This window comes from Lissotriton helveticus, chromosome 3_1, assembly GCF_964261635.1.
Source record: "Lissotriton helveticus chromosome 3_1, aLisHel1.1, whole genome shotgun sequence".
Lineage (NCBI taxonomy): Eukaryota > Metazoa > Chordata > Amphibia > Caudata > Salamandridae > Lissotriton > Lissotriton helveticus.
In genome coordinates, this window is record NC_136061.1 from 1,795,436,770 (window position 1) to 1,795,448,926 (window position 12,157).

Consider the following 12,157-nt stretch of genomic DNA (forward strand, 5'->3'; position numbering starts at 1 on the left):
AGACAGCTAGATTCAGGTTTTCTATGCAAGGAGGCATGGTCTACAGTCTAGAAATACAGAGAAGTTAATGTCTTGACAAGTTATTTCCCTGCATCTTCTACACCAGTTTTGAAAAACATTTTTCATTGTCATCTGGGACTGTTAACGCTTGCTTATCTCTGAAGGTATGAGGGGAAATTGGTGGAAATGTGTACACAAATCTCCTTGATCAATCAGTTGACATGTTATTCCACTGGGAGAGGCAGTGTGTGTGTCTGGATACGAAGTCTCAACATTTTGCTTTTACAATGGTTGCAAATGAGTCAATCTCTGTAGTGCCCGATTTGTGGAAGAACTCTTGGAGCACTTTATCCTTTGGTTCCCATTCATGTGAGACGAATGCTTTCCAGGTGTCCTTCTTGCTCTATGCTTTTGAGCCTGCCTTAATTAGCCATTATTCTAAGTCCCGTAGACATTAATTCCTTTTCTTCTTATGTAGAGAGCCACCAATGCTAGCCATTTTGTGAAAAATCTGGGTGCCAATTTGATCCGGAATGGAACACACCGAATTGTTAGTGGCTTGTCAACTATGAACCAGCTACACTTTGTGTTTGCAGTTAATCGGGATGCATAGAAAAGCGTCCTTTAGGTCTCCGATTGTCGAATAGTCCTCTTTCCGTAGTAGAGCGATTACCTCTTGCTGTGTAGTCATTTTAGGGCTTGTGTCTTTATGAATTAGTTTAGGAAGCAAAGTTCCGTGATTGGTCTTAGGGTCTTGTCAGGTTTTGGGACAAGGAAGTATGCAGAGTAGTTTACTAGATTGATTTCTGCTGAGGACAAAAGGGCACCCTCTCTACTGCACTCTTTTGCAGAAGTTCGAGAACTTTGCTTTGCAGGCAGCCCTCCCCTCGCCTCCTCTTGATGTAGTCTTCTCTTTGGTTTGACTCCTGGTGGTGTCTTTACCAGTTCTATGCAGTAATCATTTTGGGTGATGCTTAGGATCCATTTGTCTTTTGTGACCCCCCTCATCCCCAAAACGCCTTCACTCCTGGTCTTTAACCTGCACCCCAACTGGTGTTACATGGTGGGGTGTATAGTAAGCAGAGACAATTGATTGAGGATGGAGCCACCTCCTCTGAAAGGCTGTCCCCTTCATCCGGCCCTGCCCCGAAAGGTCTGTTGCTGTCGTGTGGAGAACTGCCACTACTGCGGAACACTTTGGTGTTGTTTCAGCCATCCTCCCAGCTGCCGGCTCATCGTGCCTTGGAAGTTTACCCACTGTGCAGGTCTTTTCACCGGTGGTGTTGCCTTACTTAGCTGTCCACAGAACTGCAACACCCCCATGGCCTTTGCAGTGCCATTATCCTTCTTACTTTGCTACAGTGTGTTGTCCACAGCTCATCCAAACAGGCTGTCCATTGAGAAGGGTGTGCTTATAATGTTCACCTAAACCTCATTTCTAAATCCAGGAACCAGAAACTAGGCATGTCCTCTCACACAATTTCCAGTTACCTGTTGTCTATCTGCTATATCGGTCATGTCCAAATCCGATTTCACGCATGTGTAGTCTATTGCTTTGCATTCTTCTACCAGTGCGGCACCCGTCTTTTGATACGGTTTAGGGAGGTGTTTCAGGAGTTCTCGAAACTCCTCCAAGTGGTTAGAAGCGCATTCGAGTTTGCGATCCCCCATTGTGTTGCGCCCCCCTTTTCGGCCAATCATCTTTACTCTCTTTCTTTCATTTTCTGATGGAGGTCCTGTGGATGTTGGACATTCATTTCACCCTCTTTCTTGCTGTGGCCACAATGATGGAATCCACCACTGCATTGTCCTTAATGTAGAAAGGATCTTTCGAGGAATGTTTGTATTTCTCCTTTATCCTGTATTACTACCTTGCAGGATGCTAGATCTATAAAGGCTTTCCTACCTTGATCTAGGATGGCTGGCAGCATGGCGAGGTATTGGTTTTTGCTCTAAGATGGTAGGAGTGTCTATGATCAAACAAACCTGTGTCCTCTCTTCCTCCGACTGTGCCCCCACTACTCTGCCACTCTCTTCACTACGGCATTGTACAGGATGATGTCAGGTGGCAATGGTTTCGAGGGGTATGTTTCGACAACCTCTTCTGGTCGGTTTTGAGCTCCTGGCACAGTTAGTTGACACCTTCGGCATCCTTGAAGATCCCCATGTTTTCTGCGTCATTCTCATTAGGGAACATCTCATGCTCTTCTTTTTGTTATGAACTAGCTGGTGGCTTGAGCTCCCCGTGCTCTTCTTCCTTACTGCTCTCTTCCTCTGGTGGACTCAAGGGGATTTTTAGGTCCTTTACGGACGCCTTCAAATCTTTATCCTTCTGAAGTACCACTCCCATTTCGGCTTTGAACCTTCTTTTCTTTCTCTTGATTTCTAAGGCCCGCTTCAGGGCCCTTTTCTTCAGTTCCGGCAGATTTGCTGAGCTTTTCTTGGCTCTCTCCTCCTCTCGATCGCCTTTCAACAAAGAAGGCTTCTCCAAGGATTAACAGTGTCTCCCTATCGAGACCTACGTGCTTCTGCTTTGCATTTCAACTTTCCTTCGGTCGCCGAGTGCTTCGATGCTGAGGCAGTCCTATGTGGCTTCAAGCCCGAAGTAGTCTTCAGCTCAGGTCCAGAAGGTTTTTTCACTGTTACCTGATGTTTGAGGTTTCCCATCCTGGAGTTTCTTAGTCGGCTGTTATGTCCAACTTTGCCGACCTCTTTCACCTCAAGATTAGAGGTTTCTGCCTTTGACATTTTGCTCATCACTCAATAGGCTGAGGTACCTTATCGACAGGCTTCCCTTCCTCTGTCTGGCGTTCACGACTACCTCTCTCTCAAGGTCTTGGGTCCATTCAACTTTGGGTTGTGGTCTTACAGTACGCAGAGGTAACAGATCAAATGGCTTTTCAATTTGCACATTTTCAGTGGCACTTGGCGTAGAACCTAAAAGGGAGTTCTCATTTACCTTGGTGGTTGTCTCACCCATTCCATGCATTCTTCTACTGTGTGGTTGACTACTTATGTGGTAAAGTTAAAAGGTTTGGTAAACCTCAAGCACCTTTTGGTGACTTTGTGTCCTCCGGTATTCACCCCTTATTCCTTCCACATCCGTAGAGCTTCAGCTATTGCTTCCACACCCAACACTGGAAATTGTTTTTGAAGATGGTGGCCACACAGAGGCTTTTGGGCGTAAGCCTGCCGCCAGAGGAGTATAGACATAACAGCAAATGGCTACAGAAGACACTCAGAATTAAAGACAAAAAAAGGAGTGAAAAAGAGGACTAACATGAAGTCTTCTAGACCCAACCACTAGATGGCGGAATAATGCAATCCAGAAAATGTTTCATGCTTCAAAAACAAGTTTTGAAAGAAGCCCAAGAAGGAGTTGTTTCTTACCTGTAACTCCAGTTCTGTAGTAGGTGCATCTCTGTTATAGTCATAATCTAGTGAATAGTCCCGCCCATGTGCGTGGACCCCAGAGCAATCAAAAATAATCTCTTAAGTCGTCTTCTTTGCAGTCCTGCATAGACACTTAAGAGAAAATTAAAGACAATAATGCAGCCTGAACCTACAAGGCTACACTGTCCAGTACTTCAACTAGAAATACCAAGGATATTGTACCAACATCACATTTACCATAATGTGTCAAGTTCCATCCATAGAGAAACTTCCCCTTCACAAAAACCTTGGAATGATCGTGAGGAAGGGATGGACAGACAAGCCTCCATAGGCTGCCATTATGTGTCTGAAAAAGGGATACCGTGCCTTTAAGGAACTCTCTAGAGACCCTCGGTATCCCAGAATGCACAGCCAAGTCCTTTTACTTTCAGTTCTTTTAGGCCTGTAGCATACATTACAGTACCATTTTCTCCACCGGGGAGGAGGGCGGGCGCTTATGACTATAACAGTGATACCCCTACTACAGAACTGGAGTTACAGGTAAGAAACTACTCCTTCTGTAGCAGGGGATCTCTGTGTATAGTCATAATCTAGTGAATAGAATGGCAAGCCCATCCCAAAAACCAACCATGCGGTGGAGAACAAACAGACACCACCACTACTGTGCAAACAGATTTCGCAATGAAGCCTGCCCAACCTGAGCATCTGCCCTGGCATCAGAGTCCAGACAGTAATGCTTAGCAAAGGTGTGGACCGACTTCCAAGTGGACGCCCTGCAGATCTCTGCAATGGGAACATTGCGGAGCAAAGCTGTTGTAGCTGCTTTGGCCCTGGTAGAATGAGCCTTAGGCTTACCCCCTAAGGTCTTGTTCGCTTTCTGATAACAAAGCTGGATACATGACACAATCCACCTGGAGATGGACTGTTTAGAGGTAGCCAGACCAGTCCTGACCGACCCATGGTTGATAAACAATTGGTCGGACCTACGAATATCCTTGGTTTATCCAGATAGAATTTCAACACCCTCCTGACATCCAGGGAATGGAGAGAACGCACCGCTGGAGAGGAAGGGTTCTGAAAAAACGTTGGTAAATTTATAGTCTGATTAACATGAAAATCAGAGATTACTTTAGGAAGGAACTTAGGCTGAGTACGTATAACAACTTTAGCAGCATGAAACACAGTATAAGGTTCCTGGCAACGCAATGCCTCAATTTCACTCACCCTGCGGGCAGATGTAATGTCCACGAGGAACGCCGCCTTCCACGACAGGTGCTGCAGTGAAGCCTTGTGAATAGGCTCGAAAGGTTCCTTCATCAAACTGGACAGCACCATGTTCAGCTCCCACGAATGCGAAGGAAGCCGAACAGGAGGGAACACCTTCTTCAATCCTTCCAAAAAATCCTTCATCACAGGAATCTGCGAAGGACATTTCCTGTATGCAGTCAACGCTGCGAGGTGAACCTTAATGGAAGAGAAATTAAGTCCAGACTGAGCTAAATGCAGAAGGTATGGAAGGATGACATCTTCCTTGCAGGTCGTCGGATCATAGTTCTTAGACGTGCACCAGATGCAGAATCTCTTCCACTTGTAAGCGTAAGAAGTCCTAGTGGAAGGCCTCTTAGCCTCCTTCAATGTGTCCATGCAATCCTCAGGAAGATTCAAGTGGCCATACTGCACTATCTCAGGAGCCATGCCGCCAAACTCAACGATGAGAGGTTTGGGTGCACCATCTGCCCCCCGAACTTCGTGAGAAGGTCCGGCCGACACGGCAGCCACCAGTGAGGTAGGAGCGACCGGTGAAGCAGGTCCGTGAACCACCACTGTCTGGGCCATTCCAGGGCGATGAGGATCATCCGCGCCCTGAACTGGGACAGCTTGATGAGCACCGCCGGAATCAGGGTAATTGGTGGAAAAGCGTACAGAAAGCTGTTCGACCAGCTGATCCATAACGCGTTCCCCAGAGTCCCCGGCTGGTAATACCTCGAGGCGAAGAGACGGCATTTTCTGTTTTCGGCGGTGGCGTACAGATCTACGTCTGGAGTGCCCCACATGGCGAAGATGTCGTCGAGCACCTCGTCGTTTATGACCCACTCGTGCTTTTCTTGGATCAACCTGCAGAGGGCGTCCGCTTGAACATTCTGCACACCTGGCAGATGAGTCGCCGTTATCGTCAGTCCTCTGGCTAGCAGCCAGTGCCAGATCGCCTGCACTTCCTGTGACAGTGTGCGCGATCTTGAGCCCCCCTGCTTGTTGAGATAATACATTGTGGTCGTATTGTCCGTCTGCACAAGCAAGGAGTTGGTCTGGAAGGACGGATTAAAGGCCTTCAGTGCCAAGTGAACAGCTCTGAGTTCCAGGAAATTGATGTGATACGTGGACTCCGCTGGAGACCACGTTCCCTGGATCTGTAGATGGTCTGAATGCGCTCCCCAGCCCTGGAGAGACGCATCCGTCACGATAGTTTGAGTGGGGATGTCCTTGTGGAAAGGAACCCCTCTGAGGAGATTCTCTGCTGAGCACCATCATCTCAGGGACTGTTGGGCGTGACGAGACAACTGGATGCTGTCGTCCCAGCACCCTTTCCTCTGGTCCCACTGATCCTCCAAGCATTCCTGCAGCGGTCTCATGTGGAGGCATGCATGTGTAGTGAGGAAGATGCAAGAGGCCATCGATCCCAGTAGAGAAGACACCGTCCTCACTGTTGTAGATGGAGCAGCTATGAGAGCCTGAGCCTTCCGAAGGATCAATAAGCACCTCTCCTCCGAAGGAGACACGCATGCTGACAGCGTATTGATGGAGGCTCCCAAGTACTGCAGGCACTGGACAGGAATCGGGACAGACTTGGACATGTTTATGTGAAACCCCAGCTGGCTCAACAGAAGAGCCGTCTTGTTGAAGTGCAGTTGCGCTTCCTGGAAGGTGGAGGCTTTGATCAACCAGTCATCCAGGTACGGGTAGACAAACACCTTGTTCTTTCTCAGGTGGGCTGCCACCACTGCCATGCATTTGGAAAACTTCCTGGGTTCAGACTTCAGTCCAAACGGTAATACAGTGTACTGATAGTGATTGGTGCAGACTAGAAATCGCAGGAACTTCTGGTGTTTCCGTGCAATGGGCACATGGAAGTACGCATCTTGCAGATCTATTGCGCAAAGCCAGTCTCCCCTTTGCAGCTGAGGATAGATCTGGTGCAAAGACAGCATGCAAAACTTTTCCCTCCGAATCCATTTGTTTGCTTGTCGCAAATCCAGAATGGGCCTGAACTCGTTCTTGTCCTTCTTCTGTACTAGGAAGAAACGTGAGTACAGGCCCTATCCCCTTTGAGACAGAGGGACGTCTTCTATCGCCCTTTTTCTTAACAGGGTATCAGCCTCCGCCTGGAGCTCGCGCAGTCGGAACTGCGAGCAAACCGTTGGAATTGCTTGAGGCGGGCTGGTGAAATGAAGACTGTATCCATTGCAAACAATATTCAGCACCCACTTGTCCTGAGTAATTTTTCTCCACTCTGCCAAGTAATGTTTGATGCTTTCCCCCACCGGAGCTGGGCCTTTGGGCGTCGAGGAGGACTGCTGGCCGCCTCTGCCCCTCTGTCGCTTCTGGAAAGGCCGCCTCTGGTACTGCTGCTGCTGGCCAGTTTGACGACCCTGCCCTCGGCACCAAAACGCCTCTGGAAGGGGCGGAATGTCTTCTTCTGCTCCTTCGGCTTCTCTAACCCGATGGCCGTCAGGGTTTCAGCCTCCACCTTCTTGCGGGCCAGCTCCTCATCTTTCCAAACAATGTCGCTCCAGAGAACGGCAGGTTGGCGACCCTCTGCTGGGCCTCTGGTTTCAGCAACGTCAGGCGCAACCAGGCATGACGTCTCAAATTTATCCCGTGGCAGTAGCCATGGGCAGCCAAGAGCGAGGAATCCGCCGCCGCACTGATCCCTTGATTGGACACCATCATGCCCTCGTTGATGATCTCCTGAAAGTCTTCCCTCTTGTCCCTAGGGAGATGCTCCAGAAACTGCTGTAGGGAATCCCATAACGATCGGTCGTATCGCCCCAGGAGAGCCGTGGCACTAGCGGCTTTCATAGACGTAGCAGCCGTACCGCAGACCTTACGACCCGCAGAATCCATCTGCTTACTCTCTTTATCAGGGGGTACCGTGGATGATGGAGCAGTAGCGTGTTGTTTCCTGGCGGCCGTAACGATCACCGAATCTGGGACCGGGTCCGATCTGAGAAACGCCGGATCGGAGTCTGGAGGTCTGTATTTCTTCGGCAGCCTGGAGGGGGCGGATCTTGTTGACGCCGGCGGGAAAAGTTCCATCGCCAGTTCCTCCATCCCCGGCACCTAGTAGAGCCGGAGTCTTCGGCTGTGGCGTCCCCTTAGGTGGTGAAGGGAAGCGCGGCAGCGAGATGGACCTTGGAGGAGGCCGTGGTGGAGGAGGCGGAGGAAGTGGAGGCGGAGGAGGAGGAGTCTTCGGAAGAGGAGGCGGCAGATGAGTCCTCGGAAGTGGAGGAAGCGGTGGAGGAGTGGGACTCTTCGGCAACGTAGGAGGCGTAGGCGACTTTGGCCGAGAAGGGGAGTACATTTGAGAGTACTCCGAGTCGGAAGATCTAACCACTCTCTTCTTCTTTGTAGGCCTTCGCAACAAAATCCTAGAAGCAGATCTTCTACTAGACGAACGGCGGCGCCGCCGCAACCGAGGGCTCATGGAAGCAGAGGACAGGCTGACTACGAGCCCGGGGACGCCGTCCTTGCCCTGTATTGCCTCCCGGATGTTTACTTCTCTTTTCTAGACGTTGACCTCTTCCTCGACGTCAACACATCCCTCGACGGCGATCTCCTTTTCCTCGACGTCGTGTGCCTGCTCCTCGACGTCGTGTGCCTGCTCCTCGACGCCGAGCAGACCTCGACGGCGAGCAGCGGTGTCGCCTCGACGGCGAGCGCCGGTGCCTGGAACCATCACGACGTTGATGACTCCTCGACGTTGATGTAGTTCTCGACGTTGATGTAGTTCTCGACGTCGACCTCGTCCGAGGTCTCGACGTCAGCCCCCTCGACGTCGAACGGCGATGCCGCTTTGACCCAGAGCCCTGGGTCGACGGGGAGCACACGGTGGTCAACCCTCTCGACGCCGAGGCCATCGACGTCGACGGAGAAATGTGCTGTTTCCTGGCCTTCTCTTGACTGGGGAGCCCCCCCAGAGGCCGCAGCATGGGCAGAGGACTCTGATCCAGCCCTCCCATGCGCAGACCCACCTTGATCCTGAAGTTTCCTCAGCTCCAGGCCTTGGAGGCGGATCTTCTCCCTCTCTCTCCTGGTCCTCTTGGAAAAGGACTGACAGATCTCACAATCTTAAGGGACATGGGATGAAGGGAGACCGAGGATACACACTCTGTGGACGTCGGATTTGGCCTTCTTCCTGGCACACTCAGGGCATCTGTCAAACAATGCAGGCATTTTCAACAGAAAAGGTGGCAAAAAACCCCAGCAAATGGAAGGAGTAGGTAGACGTCGAGTGAAACGCTAAACACTTGAAAAGTGTCAAAAAAATTAGAATTAAACCCAAAAAGTAAAAGGACTTGGCTGTGAATGCTGGGATACCGAGGGTCTCTGGAGAGTTCCTTATAGGCACGGTATCCCTTTTTCAGATACATAATAGCAGCCCATGGAGGCTTGTCTGTCCATCCCTTCCTCTCTATCATTCCAAGGTTTTTGTGAAGGGGAAGTTTCTCTATGGGTGGAACTTGACACATTATGGTAAATGTGATGTTGGTACAATATCCTTGGCATTTCTAGTTGAAGTACTGGACAGTGTAGCCTTGTAGGTACAGGCTGCATTATTGTCTTTAATTTTCTCTTAAGTGTCTATGCAGGACTGCAAAGAAGACGACTTAAGAGATTATTTTTGATTGGTCCGGGGTCCACGCACATGGGCCGGACTATTCACTAGATTATGACTATACACAGAGATCCCCCTACTACAGAACTGAACATGTTGCAACAAAGGATATAGGAACGTAGAAAAGGAAACAGAAGCAAGAAAACAATGGTGACGATGAAGCCAACCAGTGGTAAGCAATGGGTAGGCTCTAAGCCTCCTGCAAGTAAACAAGGTGACCCGTACGCGTGGTATCAAGCGAGACCTAAAAAGGAGGAGTGAGCAGCCAGGCCTTAGAACACCCTGCAGTTTGGGAGAGAATCTCAGAAAAGGAAAGTCTACTGCCACTGTTTGCGCTCTATACAAAGAATTTACTAGACTCCCATTAGATATCCGTCTAGCCTGATGCTCTTTAGCAAGAATAAGTTGTCTCTGTCTGAACACAACGAGTGACAAAGATGAGGATTGGCACTATGTTGCTTTACAGACCGGCAACACAAAGGAGATCTTGAGGCACTGAAGTAAGAACAAAGATCTACTTTTTTCTGTAGGAGTTTTTTTTTTGCACATTCTTGCCAATTTATTGCTCATGAAATTTTGGAGAAAACACTTATTGTTCTACCACAACGTATTAATTTATGTAGGATCTGGCAGAATTTCAGTGGTTCGTAAACAATTTTCGGGACATGGGTGGATAAAGGTTTAAAACACAAGATCGATTTCAGTTTTGGACTGTGGAGAATGGGCAGAAAGAAATGTGGTAGATGCAGGAGCAAGCAAAAAAAGAGATGAAGGTGCCCCACAACTTGTCTTGCAGCTTCTTTGTATGGGTTTGGTCAAGAAAAATACTGGGGAGTTTGTTTCACATCAACTTATAGCATGCCAAAGTACATGAAAACATGCAGCTTCTATAGGAGTACACGTAGCAGGTTACTGTGTCTGGGGAAGGCACCAGAAGTGTACACAATCTTTCATGGCACTCGCTGGAATTGCCAATTGGTTATTGTAAGAAATCAGGTTATTGGTAGGGGGGGGGGGTGAAAACCGTACTCAAGAAACAACTATATTCCTTGTCAAGGCGAACCACAAAAGTCACTAAGTTAACCTGTGCTTAACCCCTCTGGTAGCTTGGCACAAGCAGTCAGGCTTAACTTAGCGGCAATGTGTAAGAGTTTTTGCAGCACGCAGACAGTAAGAGTGAAAACACAAGAAAAATCCCACACCAATTTAAAATAAAATTTAAAGAAATAGAAAATGTTGGTAAAATGTGCTCAAAAGTTCCAATCAGTAAAATCTGAGAGACGCAATTTTAACGTTTTACGGAAGCAAAGCACCTAAAAGCATCGCAGTCATCTGATCTTGCTAGACCAGAGGAAAGTCATAAGTTCAGGTCGACTGCAATTGATCACAGGCCGAATAAAGGGACCAGGTTAGTCCTCCTGTAAAAGGTTTCCTCTTTAAAGCTGGGATATGGAATTCCTATAGCCTGCCGCCCAGGGCATATTGTTTGCGGTCAAGGGCAACAAGTTTCTGTGTATTTTGTCCTTGGGACAAGTAGGCCCAACCCCCTGCAGCACAAACCCTTTGGCTGCCAGTTTGCAGTACCACATTAAGGGGGAATGGCACTTTCTGCAGTTCAGGTAATATTTTTGCCCTTATGTTAATGCTGTTCAGACTTGTATTTATGGTTCATTAATTGAAAGCCTTTATTAATCCGATGAGCGTTCTAAGTAAATGTTGTAAGCTCTGACTGCACTACTGACAGTGGTTCCAGTATTAAAATGTGTACACCCGATTTCAAAGTTTAGCAATATGAGGCTACGTATAATGCTCCCAGAATGCTCTCTGATTTGATACAAATATTGGCAGAAGCTTGAAAGCAAGATTGACAATTCTTTGCTTCCAAAATAAAATATTCATTAAAAAAAAAAAAGCAGGAGAAAAAAACATTTTGCTAAACTACTGTAAAATGTCTGGTACCATTTCTTTGCAGCAGCATCATTTAGTAACAGGTGTTGATGCATGCTAGTATTTCTCAAAAATATTCATAACGGAAAATCAGTGTAACCAAATTCAATAAGATTAAGGAAAAACAAAAATAAACAAGCATTGGCAAAGCCAGTGGGTCTGAAATTGGTGGAAAGCTTTTTTAGTTTGGTCAATGTGTGACATATTTTGGCATGGTTTTTGTAAAACCCAATTAGTGTGGGAGCTGCCGGACCCTCACCACTATAACAGACATTGGCAAAAGCAAAAATTGTTTTTGGCCTCAAAAAGCACACACAGCCACAGTAGTTACTGGCACTAAACCAAAATTACTTTGTGTGCAGATATGCTCCTTGTGGAAGAGTAGAATGCGATCACTCACAGTGAAGCCAGCCGATACTGAGAGAGACAGACAGAATTTTAATAAACACAAAAGGTCATGATCAACGGCAGACCATATTAGGGGCCCAATTATTAAAGAAAGTCTAAAAAGTGCACCCATGGTATATGTCCATGCACTAAGTGCAGCTATACGGCTTTCGTGAATTCCCAAGAATTTACAGATATAGAACAAGAAATAGTACTCCTAGAAAGTATTAGTGAACTGCATTTTACCATGAGCAAATTTGCATGTGTAGATTTGCTCATGCGAAAGTCTGAGTGTTTGCAAGTTTCCTTTTCCTACACCAACTTTTCCCCCAACTCTGAAAGAAAGATTAAGTCTGCCATTGTAAAGAGTAAATTTCCAACATTACTCCGTATGGGTAAAGATAGAGAAGAGTTTTTGAAAACCCTTAAAACATGCAAGTCAGTAGGTTTGCACAGACTCAAAAGGGCATTCTAACCCTGGAACTATTGTATTCCATTATCTTCAGTCCCGTTTTGTAGATCTGCGGAAGCATGTCA